This window comes from Haliaeetus leucocephalus, unplaced genomic scaffold (assembly GCF_000737465.1).
Source record: "Haliaeetus leucocephalus isolate CR32 unplaced genomic scaffold, Haliaeetus_leucocephalus-4.0 Scaffold262, whole genome shotgun sequence".
NCBI classification, from domain to species: Eukaryota; Metazoa; Chordata; class Aves; order Accipitriformes; family Accipitridae; genus Haliaeetus; species Haliaeetus leucocephalus.
This window is the reverse complement of record NW_010972698.1, coordinates 11,455,027-11,467,306: the sequence shown is the minus strand read 5'-3', so window position 1 is coordinate 11,467,306 and position 12,280 is coordinate 11,455,027. Positions and strand designations below refer to the sequence as shown.

General features: G+C 58.6%; 1 protein-coding gene across 1 annotated transcript in view; it reads left to right on the top strand.

Annotated features, from left to right (window-relative positions):
• The first annotated feature begins 10,657 nt into the window (after positions 1-10,657).
• The window catches only part of SPRY3 (sprouty homolog 3 (Drosophila)), a 6,353-nt gene continuing 4,730 nt past the window's right edge, over positions 10,658-12,280 (top strand). Inside the window, exon 1 of the mRNA XM_010569098.1 lies at positions 10,658-10,855. The gene's annotated coding sequence lies outside the window, so the exon portion shown is untranslated. The remainder of the gene's footprint in view (positions 10,856-12,280) is intronic.

Sequence of the window (12,280 nt, the reverse complement as noted above, 5' to 3'; positions counted from 1 at the left end):
CCTGGGGTTGGAGACGAGTCCCTGGGACCCTTGCAGGGTAAATGAAGGTGCTGGAGGTATTGGAGGGAGAGGCACGGTGGAAAATGCTGGAGCAAGAAGGCAACAGGGGGTTGGATCTCTGTTAGAAATGGAGCGTTTGCTCTCGGTGGTCTTTTCTTTGCAGCAGTGGAGGGACTCTGAATACATCCTTTGGGTGTCCCCTCCTTAGGGGAGGACAGTAGGAAATATGGGTGTCCCCCCTGGCACCCAGCTCCTGCTGGTGTCCTCATGCAGGAGACTTGAACTTCTCCCAGCCAAGGCAAAGCTGGCGTCTCCCAAACCCCCTGCCTTGGGCCGCACATCCCAGCAGCTCTTCTGTTTCTTGCTCCTCTGCCATGGAGCAGTTTTTCCCTGGGTTCCCAGCACATTTCCTCATCTGTTCCAGCATCTCAGTGCCTTGGGAAAGTTGGAGGGAATCGCTCGAATGATGCAGAACACCACCGTGGGCATCTGGGTCCTGTGAGGAGAGCATGAGTGGCTGAGGAGGAAGGTCTCCCTCCACCCATCTTTTGGCATAATGTCACCTGCCCCTTCCGTGGTCCCCGCAGACGCTTGGCGGGCTCCCCGGCTCTGGCTCCCTTCTCCCGACCCCACGTGTTTGCCAAAGTGGTCATCCCGAGCCACGCAGCCTCTTCCTGCGAAGGAGGGTGGTGGGCGTGGGGGTCTTGCCTGGGGAGCAAGTGGGGATGCTCTGGGGGGTCCCCGGCCTGTGTGCGAGGCCAGGTCACCCCCAGCACCACGTGGCGCAGCAGGCGCTGCACTGGCTCGCTGCCTGCTGGCCCGGGCACTCGTTCCAGAGAATAATATATAGCTTTGATGCTGCTAATTGGAGCTCTTTCCCTACACTTCCTCCTTTCAATCTTCCTCCGCCCTCAGCTCTGCAGGGTCAATAAGTGATTCGCATTAAAGCAGAGTCTCTGTCGGTTCCCGTGTGTCTACGGCAGCCGGGTCTCTGCCAGGGGGGCTGGGAGGAGGGGGCTGCATCAGCAAGGTGAATCCTCCAGACCCTCCAGGGATGGGAGACAAATCCTTGCAGGTCTCCTCCGTCCAAACCTTCTCCTGCCATGTGCCTCTGTTGCCTTTTCCTGAGCCACTGGGGTCCCTCTGCTCCTTCTCTGTCTCTCCCCCTTGCCTCAGCCCCTGCCTCTCCTCCGTCTCATCCCCCCGCCCTGGTCTGGCCATCAGCAGACAGCCACTATCGATTTTCCTGGTTCAGCAAAACCCAGCCGTGAGGGGAGCACGAGCCGGGGCCAGGCAGCGGTGACACGTGCGATGGCAGTGCTGTCACGTCCGCAAGCTGGGTGTGAGGGTGATGGGGGAGCTGTCTGGGGAGAGCTGTCCCGGTCCCCGAGGTCCCTGCCAGCGCTGCGTCTGGTTTTCTGGGAGACCTGGGTGGCTCTTCCTCCCCTGTGCCCTGAGCAGCCCTGGTTCATGAGATCCAGTGGTGAGGAAATGCAGCTCCTCCATGGGACTCTTCTGGAAACCCTTCAGTGGGGAAGCAGGAAACCCTCAGCCCTCCCTGCTTTGGGGATGAACAGTCCTTTGCTCTCTCCAAACAGACCCAGGTGGATGCGGACGTGCTTTCCCCAGGGAACCCCTGATTTTCTCAAGCCAGTTCCCAGCTGAAATCCCACATGTCCCTCTGAGCTGCCTGGAGACACTGGCAGAGGGGGAGAAGCTATGTCCAACATTGAGGCTGGATCATCGCCCTCCTTCCAGCCTGCTCTGTGATGACCCCCAGCAAAGATGCTTTGGATCATGGCGTCTTGGAGAGCAGTGGCCAACCTCCTCCTCTGGCCATGCCCTGGGGGTCATCTCCATATCCCATAGCACGGGAGCGGGAAGGTTCCTTTCCAAATTACTGCAGGCCGAAAATAAGCCATTGCACCTACCAGAAGTGGTAACTGAGTCAGGAACCATGAACTGGCTTAATTTGCTGATTTCCGTGGATGTGTGCTTGGTGATGTCCTCCAGAAAGGGAGGAGTTGGCCACTGTGGGCAAAGACGAGTCCTTCCTTTGAACTTTATTGCCTGTGTGTTTGCTGTGGAGCAGAAGATCCTCCCCTAGGCTGCTCTCACACCCTCCACTCGTGGAAAATAATAAAACCTTCAGCCTCACATTGCCTCACCCCAGGAAAATGGGGTGTCCTTGGAGGGACAGACACCCGTGATGCTGGTGCAGGGATGGGGCAGCACCTGCACCTTCCCGTGCCTCCCCATGGAGACAGGGGAAAGGTGAGCCTTTGTACAGCCAGAATTTCCCCTCCTGTGCCAGGGGTGGATGCTCTTCCTGCCCCAGAGCAGATATTTGGGGAGGGAGGAGATCAGCCTCCGCTGGAGGTGAGTGGGAGGAGGTGGGATGAGTCGGGTGGAAGCCACATGGGGACCGAGCCCCTTAAATCCAAGACCTCAGTGGCTCTGTGTGTCTGAGCTGAGGGTCGGAGCCCCACTGGGATCCATGTCCGATGTCCCCAGGTCTGCCCCACGGCTCCTGCACGGGCTCCCCAGCATCATCCCTCTGCCTGATCCCTTGCGCCGGGGGCTCAGGCCATGACTCCTCTCCCACCTCGCTGGGACCCAGGAGCAGCACGGCCATCGGCAGGGGACGCAGCCTTGTAGCAGGGTTCCCCAGCTCAAAACTAGCCAACAAAACACTGTGGTGTCTCCTTGCAAGGTGGCCAGCTCTGCTGGATGCAGTCCCCGAGCAAGGGACATCCCAATGCCACCCACCTCGGAGGCAGGGGACGAGAGGGGTGGTGCGTGCAGGTCCCCCTTTTTGCCAGCCGCCTTATTTTGGAGCAAGGGCAGCTCTGCCTGCGTTGAGGCAGCGTGACTGCGGAGGGCTGCCTGCTAACTTTCCCCCCTCCCGCGGCATCCCTGGGCTCACCGCCCCCCTTCCCGTACCCCAGGGATACCCTTCACCCCAGGGTCACCACTTTGGCCGCTGCACAGCCCCTTTCCCCATCCGCCCCAACTTTCCCACTGCCTGCAGCTGAGCCTGGCCCTGCCCCAGCCTTTCCATGGCCCCTCGGGTCCAGCTCAGAGCGGAGGAATGCAGCTCTCCAGCTCGGGGTCTCTTTGTCCTAATAAGTGGCCCTGGGGGGGTCTTAGTGTCAGGGCGCTTGGCACAAAGGTGGACAGTGGGGTTGTCCCCATTCAGGCAAGCCGCCGTGCTCAGCCCACCCTGGTAGGGCAGCATGGACCAGCAGCATCCCTGGGGAGCATCCCTGGCCTGCCAGGACATACCTGGCAGCTCTGGGAAGTCCCTGGAAATAGCTGGAGGGAGAGCCCGGCCCCATATAGGGAGCTTCAATCTCCTCCTCACCTTTCCCAGCCCATTAAGGGGCTTTAAGCATCTCTGCTGCTCTCTGTCACCCGCTCTGTGGGTGTGGGGGAGTGGGGGCACGGGGCTGGAGTTCACCCCGCGTTGGTGCTGGTGTGGGAGAAGACCCCTCCTTGTCGCGTGCTTAGCCTCCCATTCCTCCTGCTTGTGGGTCCCACCACACCAAGTGCCGGTGGCTGGGATCTGCAGCCGGACAAGCTCCAGCCACTGCTGAAAGGGGGGTTTTGGGGGGGGGGGGGGTGCGGACAGCTGGGGGACACTGGCGTCACCCCCCCACCTCTCCAATGGAGCCCTGAAGCCTGTCTTGGAAGATGCTTTTCCTGGGAAGCCCAGCAAGGGATGGATGACGGATGGATGGTTTGTGAGACCCTGGAGCGGAGCATCAGTTCACCACGGGTCTGACCACCACCCTCGCCGCTTCGCTGGCTCCAGCTGGGCTCAGTTTGGGGGCAGTGGGGGAAATCGTCTGGCCCCTGCCGTGCCGGAGGTGGGAGCAGACAGTCCTTCTGGCCTGACCTGGAGACCCTCAACCTCCGAGGCTTTGCCTGCACTTTGGGGGCTCACGTACGGGCTTCGGGCATCTCCTGCTGTGCCACATGCAATGGGTGGACGTGCCCGGGGATTTTTGGGGCTCACCACCAGAGCAGGTGCCCATGGGGAGGTGGGAGATGGTCTGTGTTGGGGGGCAGCGAGGGATGGGGTGTCGGGGGGTCATGGCCGTGGGGCAGAGCCTCTCTGTCTCAGCAGAGGAAGGCAAGGAGGTGAGAGAAGGTCAGAAAAGTTTTTGCCTGGCCCAAAAGCGCTTAGGCAGGAGGGTCCGAGCCTCCAGATAACCACTGTTATTTAATTTATTTTTTCTAAATAAAAAAAAGGAAGGAAGTTAATAAATAATGTAAAGTGGAGAATGCATTAATGAAAGAGAGAGCGAGGGAGAGAGAGGGAAAGAGAGGAAGGGACAGGGCAGAGCGAGAGCGTGGGGAGGGGGGAGAGAGATATTCCTGCCTGTATCGATTGGATATGATTACATTAGACCTATCAAATATTCATACTACATTCCACAAGAGGTCATTGTGTGTGTTTTTCCAATTTAGCTCTGCCTTGGCGCAGGGAGCAGACTCCGAGTGGGAAAAAGGCTGTGCAAATGGCTCCAGCTCTGTGGCCCAGGGCTGCCGGCTCCCACTCGCCGCAGGGATGTCACCCACTGAATACCCTGGGGCGCTGACACGCTCCGGGTGGGATGTTGGTGCTGGGGATGAGTGGGGAGGGGGATGCTGAAGGGGGTGTAGAGGGGATGATGAGCTGGCTGCTGGCCCTGCGGGTCTTTTGCAAAGCCCTTGAGGGCTGTGGATCGTGTGTGGACACAGCAACCACCGCTGAAATAGAGCTGCGAGGACACGCATGTCCCAGTGCCAGCACCTTGCTCCTCCCTAGCAAGTGTTTCTGCTCCCTCCCCAGGCAAACTCAGTGGCCAGTGGTCACTATTTACTGGCTGCTATAGGCTGTTCCTTATCCAGGAGCACCTTAATGGGGGATTTTAACTGGGATGTCCCTCCGCCAGCTGGGAAGGGGTCAGCCCAGGCCACGGAGACAGGCAGGAGGTGGATGAGATGCCGTACGGAGGGCAGGCAGGAATGTGTGACACGTCTCCCACTGCGGTGCCCATCTGCCAGGGCACGCTGGCTCCCCTCACCCTGCCTCCATCCCCTCCACACTGCCTTTGCTGGCTGGGATCCTCGCGGAGGCGGGTGCCCCTGGGAGAGGACCACAGGGGAGAAGGACCTGCAGCATACGTGGTTCCTGTCTCAGATGGCTTTCAAGGACGCAGCTGTCCCATGGCTGGAGAAAGCAGTCGGGGTGGGCAGAGCCTGCCTTGCAAAACCCACCCGTGGAGGTCCTTTGCTCTGGGGAGGCAGCTGGGGGACTGCTGCCCAATTTTACTTCCATGCGAGGCACTTCCCTTGCCCATGCCTCAGTTTCCCCACACTACGATGCTGCCGGCGGGGGATGCAGCCCCGTACTTCCACCTTCCCGCTGCATCCCCAGGACTCCACTGCTGTCCCTCGGCCCCCCCCCGGCCCCGGGTGCCGCGAGCCAGCGCTGTGTTCTCTCCTTACATTAATAAAAATTTTACAGCACGGTGGCAGGAAATGCATTTTCAGTTCATCTGCTGCAGCTATTAGATTACCAGGAAATGGCTGGCTGGCCGGCGGCCAGGGCCTCCAAAGGGCCAGCGCGCACCCGGCGCGGGGCGGAGGAAGAAGGCGAGCGGAGCCCGTGGTGCGGGTGGGCACTGGGCTGAGCCGATGGTACCGGTCCCGAGCATCCTGGGTGTCCCCGTGGTGTGCCAGGCTGTCCCCCACCGGCTCTGCCCATGCGCCTTGGGTGCTGGGCGCTAGCTGCCTGGGGGTGCAGTGCGCAGGGTGCTCTGAGCTGGCAGGGATGGACCCATTCCCTGCTGTTTTGGGCAGCTGGGGTGAGCTGAGAAGGCATCTATTGATGAACCTCTGCTCCATTCTAAGAGCAGCAGAGCCCAGAGCAGCTGCAGCCTCCACTGAGGCTTGGCTGTGCTGGGACCAGAGAGAGGTGGAAGATTTGGGGAAGGTGCATGTACTGAGCGGGGAAGGTCTCTGCAGAGGTTGGTTATTCCAAGCCATGGGATTTTGGGTTGCCAGGCTGGGCTGGAGTCAAGAGGAGCAAGGGAAGGAGTTATATTTGTGTTGTCTTTAAAAAAGCCGGGAGGAGGGGGTAGGTGCGCGGGCTATAAATACCTCCGAGGTGGCAGTGCTAATGAAGGGAGGGAATTGTGAGCAGCCCCTCGGAGAGGAGAGCCAGCAGCAGCGGTGGCTCCGAGGACCCGGGGGAGGGACGTGGTTTTTAGGCTAGTGGGTGTTCTGAGGAGAGCCCTCTTAGAGGTGACTGCGGCCGAGTGCTGGAGCCAGCCTCTACAGGTGGGATGGCTTCGTGCTGTGACCCCTCTGAGCCTGGCCCAGCCACGTGCCCTGGGATCAACGCGTGGGAGCGTCGGGCACCGAAGCAAAGCATCTTCCTTTGGTGGAGATGTCGCCCTGGGGCTGCAGCTGGGCTCCAGCTGCGCTTTTGAACCTTCCTGGGGTACAGCGGCTGGTCCCTTCTTTTTGGGGCACTCCGATGAGCATCTGGGAGTGGGGCTGGGCTCCAGAGGGATGCTTGAGGCTCCCTGCCTGTGCCTGGCAGCAGCTCGGGGCTCTCAAGCCCTCGCTGCCCACTTGGCCTCCCAGAGCCCCCGGCTCCGTGTGCAGGATGCTGCTTTTGGGTAGGAGGTGACCCCAGCCCTCCGGTCCCCCAGCCCCACCGCGGTGACATCTCCACTCTGGTCCCTGCAAGCGGGGACCACCAGATGGGAGAGGACACCTGGGCAGCGGGAAATGAGGGATGGTGAAGGGGGAGAGCAAGGGGTGATGGAAGGGAGCGGAGCAAGCAAGGGAGCAGAGTGTGGGGAGAAAGCAAGGTCTGAGCCTTGCTGAGGTTTATTAAAGTTTAACAGAAAAGAAACCCTGGTTTGCGTGGAGGGGACCAGCTATTTTTAGCCGTGGGTAGGATGTCAGCTCTGAAAATAGCCTGCTACCAGATCCTAATGAAATCCTCTCTCTTTGGCTCTCACCCGGAGCGAGTTTGGAGGGGGAGGATCGCTGTCACACCCGCAGCCGAGGAGCTCCTGACATTCACAATGACTCGCCTTATTTTTTATTTTTTTTTTTCCTTCCCCCTCCAGTTTCTCCTATTCTTTGCCGGCTCTGCCTTTACGCCGAGCAGAGGAGTCACCAGCCAAAAAAGTGAATGCGGGGGTGGTGCTGCTTAGCTACGGCCAAATCCCAGGCAACATGTGACCAGATTGGCAATTTAATACCAAGCCTTTCTCCCCTGCACACGCGTGCGCTCAAGTTAAAGTGACATTGAAACGGGAACTCAAAGTGCTGAAAGCAAAGAAACTGGGGGGAGCTGCCTCCCTCCCCACCTGCCGCTTCCATCCCTGGGGAACGAGTTTTGCTCAGCGGGGTGTGAGAGGGCTTGGTCTGGAGCGGGAAGGGTGGTACCCAGGCGAGGGAGGATGCTCGGGTCAGGTACCTGGGCTTGGAGGGGAACAAAATGTGGAAGATCTGCTGGAGGCTGCATGGACCAGCTGGTCTGCTGAAAGCTGAGCGCACCCAAGGCATCTGCAGGAGGGGTACCTGATATGTGTGGTGGAGCTCAGTCCAGGAGCTCTGGAAAGCCTGAAGAGGACCTGAAACAGTGGGTGCTGGCTGCTCCTAGAAAAGATCAGGGTGGTGGAGAAGCATCACAGGGAGCGTGGGGCACAGAAGCCAGGGAGAGAGATGACCCTGAGGGCTTGGGGACAGAAGAGACAGTCGTGGGAGCATCACATCCCCGTCAAGTTAGGGGTTGAAGGTGCCACACAGACACAGGTTGGATGAAGAGCATGTGTCCTGCGGATGCGGGGTCAGGCCCAGCAAGAGAGACTGGTGCTCTATGGGCTTTCTGGGGACGTTCAGGGTCCGGAGGGTGCAAACCCTTTGGTACTTGATTCCCCAGCGGGTATAGCAATGGGTTTTGGGTGGGGAAATATACATCACCCCCCCCCACAGACCTCAAGCTTTGGCTTACCAAAGACAGCCTGTTCCTAATGGGAACGAGAAGCCTTCAGCTCTGCGCCCTTCGTCTGCTGAAGGAAGGACCCGACGCAGCCAGCTGGCTGATACAGTGTGAGGGATCCAGCTCCAGAGCTGGCTGCCTGTACCACAGGCAGAATGTGTGCCCAGGCATCTGCCAGTCCTTCCAGGGAGCTGGAAGATGGAGTTAACAATTTCCCAGCGAGGAAACGCTTGTATTGACAGCCCCCCCCCCAATATCTCTATAACCAATGCACTCTATGGCTTTGCCCACCTGGCTCAGGTTCCCGAGGAGCTCAGGGTTGGGGTCTCTGTGTTGCACACTTGGAGCCACACTGGCTGCTTGAGTCACGTCTTTGCTCTGGTTTCTCTGCTGGGAGGGTGATGTGGATTTGGGTAGGGGACCTCGTGGGGACAAACATGGAAGCACAAGGAGCCCATCGATGCACTGGCACATCCTGAGCTTTGCCCAAGACTTGGCGCTCGCTATATGCAGTGGGACACGGGGGAAAAAAACCCCCAAACATCTGCTCTTATGTTCACCCTCCAGCTGGGTTCACATGCCAGGGTACCAGCTCAGCCCAGGCGCTGCCTCGCTCAGCCCCTGCGCTGGATGCTCTCCCCCGAGACGGCACCTCCTGCCTCTCCGCCGGCGGCGTGGGGATGGAGCCATCTGCATCAATGAGTCAGCAGGACCCACTTAACACTTCTCCAGCAGGATCTACCCCTCCTGACAGAATGGGCAGCTTCTGGCAAGCTCCGTCAGCGTGTTACAATCTCAGCTCATTAAAGGGACGCATCCTGAGCTCTTTATTGATGTTTTATGCTGCCTGGCTCCATCTTCAGAGAAAAACTCACATTGCAGTCAATGACTACACCTCCGCGGTGCTGCAGGCTGAGTAAGGAGCTCAGGATCTGGCTCGCATGGCGGGTCGGGCTCAGCTCTGATTGCTACGAAGCTGCATCGCTGCAAACGGTGGGGGGGGGTTTACACCAAAATGGCCAAGCGATGTCTCGGGGCCGGGATCCCTGTAGGGTGTTTTCTTTCGGGGGACTAGGGAAGGTTCAAAAGGAAAATGCAAGGAAGGGGTTGCTATTTTTTTTTTTTTTTTGCTTGCTTATCCCTCTTTGCTGGGCAAAGGAACTGCGTGATGGGGAAGGGAGACGATGTTTTCTTTCCCTCAGCACTGCCGTCTGTTCAGCTTGAGCCTGGTGGGGTGGATGTACCTGGCCTCCTCCTTAGCAAAGCATGTGTTGGGAGCCACGTGTCCCTCCACCTTAGGAGAATCGCAGTCTTTTAATAAGTTCCCCAGCGCTTGCTGTTGCTTCTGAAAAGCTAGTGGCACTGTCTGGCTTCAAGTGGCTTTTACATAATACAGACTGTCAGGCTAGATGAACATCACGGTCCCTTCTGGCCCTAAAATCTGTGAATCTAAAAATTAGAGGGCACCAGCACCTCATTGTTTCTGGCTGATTTAATCAGGAGATTCGCATGTTCTCTTTATCCTCTCCTTTTTTTTCCTCCCCCCGCCCCCCCACATCATCTTTAACTGCAGATGAATTTGCCCTCCCCCTGTGCCCAAGCTTGTCTAATAGTATCAGAAGAGATCAGACATCTTCAGCCTTGCTCTGGGATATTCTCCTCTCCGCTGCCCACTTCTGGACTGATCCACAGCGGTTAATTGTTCAGCTGTCTGCACAGGCAGGACCAGAGGTGGTCAGGCTTGAGGGCGGCTGGACAACGTGCCTAGAAAACAGTGCTGAGCTCTCCTGGTTGTTTTAAAATTGCAACTAAGTTCTCCAGGCTCCAAATGTAGCTCTTTTGGTTTTGTGAATATGCGTGTGTATCTAGAGAAACAGGTTTTGAGGAGGGGAAGGCAGGTGAGTGACTCCCCACCTTTTTTGTGGTGCTGGGGATGTGCAGGGGGAATGGAAAGAGGAAAGCAGGGAGGAATTGCTGGTGACCTGCGGGGATTGCCAGGGATGAGGGTTCCCCCAAGGCAGAGATCCGCAACAGGCGCTGAGGACTTACCGAGCGGGCTCGGCTGGAGTTGGGAACACGGGGATGCGCTGCTGCCATCTCACTGCCCGTATCTGGGCGCTATCAGCTGTCCCAGGCAGGAGATGTGCTGACAGCCTCTAAAATAAGGGCAGAGAATGGGACTCCTGGGAGCTGCTTCTCTCCCCGTCCCTTTGGACAGGATCCCAGGGGCGTTCGAGGGTTTAAAAGGTGGCAGATTCAAACTGGGAGGAGGAGTGAAACCGATTCAAAAGACCAGTTAAGAGGAGCTGGGATCAGTTGCAGGTAGTGGCTGCGAAGGTGCATGGGGCACAGCCCGAGCTGTCACAGCGCTGCGGGAGGGATGTTAAACCCTCCGTTCAGGGGCAGCCGCTCGCTCCCGCAGACCCTGCTCCAGGACAGATTGTCAGAAATCTAACGGAGTTTCACACCTTCCTCTGACACGGCTCATATCATGGCTGTGCACCGTCAGGGGACCACATCCCCCTTCCAACAGCCAAAAACCTGCCGGATGCTCTGTCCCAGACCCTTCCTTTGGGAGCGGCTCTAAACTTTTCTGCTTTGCAAATGCATTCGGGTTCCCAGCCCTCCTCTTCAGAGATGCTGCGGTCAATAACTCACCAGGAGGCTGCTATTCTCCCTCCGCTTCCCACCCTCCCACTTGTCTCGGTATCTCTGCATTCATGCCTTTTTGGCCCTCCCTCGGCAGCGGGTGAGGAATAAAGCAGCGCTGGCTGAGCACGACGCAGGCTGCGCTAGGGATGCTGTGAGCCAGCGGAGGGAAGCCTGAATCACCGGCACCTCAAGGTGGGAGTGATAGATTTGGGCTGGGAGAAAGGGAGGACATCACACGTGCTTTTAGGAGTCAGGTGCTCGCAGCCAGCTGGCAGTTGCTGGGAACCGGGCAACTGGGTTCCTTTCTGTGCCTTTAAAGACGGAGCTGAGAGCGATGGGGAGAAGAGGAGGGGCTCGTGGGAGCGCAGAGAGATGCAGCGTTAAGGCTCTGAGCTGTAGCCCAGGCTGAGGAATGCTGTCAGGGACTCGTTCCTCTTGGAGAAACTCCTGGAGGAGCATCTCTGGTGGGATCCTGTGGAGATGGAGAAACCCTTAGCCTAGAAATGCCTAAAAATGAGCCTGGAAAGGCTCAGCTGAGTACCACGCAGGGAGAGTAGAGCCTCTGGCCCGTGCTGGGGAGGACTCCAGTGCTTCTGCTGGCATCAGCTGGGAGGGAGCCACTGAGGTCAGTGGGATCAGCCTGGTTTATACCCATCTGTTAGAGCAAAAAGCGGCAGAGCTGGTTCTGTCACCCTTATTCAGGCTCCTTCTCTTCCCATTCCAACTCCCCCCCCCACTCTCACACCTCCAGACCCTGTGCTGCCCATCGGCAGCGAACACCGACAACGCGTGGCTGAGCCTCGGGCAGCTCCCTGTCCTGGGGGAGCGGGTTCCCGTGCTGCTAGGGACTTGGCTGGGATGGTTGAGGGCTTGATGGCTTCAGCTTCACTTCCTGGAGACAGGTTCTCAGCCTTCCCTCAGCTGGTAACGTTGCTTTGCTCATCCGGTGAATGCTACCAGAAAGGATGGGTGACCAACCCGGAAGCGTTGAGAGGAATAAAGTGAGGGTGGGAGCTCCGGTGGGGTCCACAACCAATGTCCAGTGTCATCAAGGAGAGGCCTCTGTCCTTGGGGCTGTCAAACCAGGTCCAATTTATTTATAAATGGGGCCGAGGGGTATCGCAAGGATCCTTGGTGCCCCTGAGCAGCGGTGGTTGCCTTTGAGAAAGCAGCACAAGGAGGGAGCGCGCAGCGAGTCAGGGACGTGTCTGGGACGGAAGGTCCAGGTCCTGTTTGGAGCCTGAGTCCGAGGTTTTTGTTTCTGGGAGAACGGGATGTGCATGGGCTCGTTCTGTGGGTCTCGGGAGGGAAAAGCCCCTTTCCAGCCTCTCTGCCCTGAGCTTCTATGACAGAGCTAATTCGGGTATTAGTTTAGACTCTGTGGTAGTATCGGGGGTGGACGGCAGCCGGGCTCTCGCGGGTGCCTCCCGGGGTGCCCGGGAAGCGGCGAGACGGGTGCGTGCGAGGGGGAAGGTGGCTGCGCCCCCTTCGCCGCCGTTCACAGACCCAGCCATTCACCCGAGGTGACGGGGCCCGGGAGCCGACGCGGGCCCTTTGCGGCCAGACCCGCTCCGCTCCCCGCGCGTCGTGCCCGGGCCGTGGGACCGAACCGAGCCC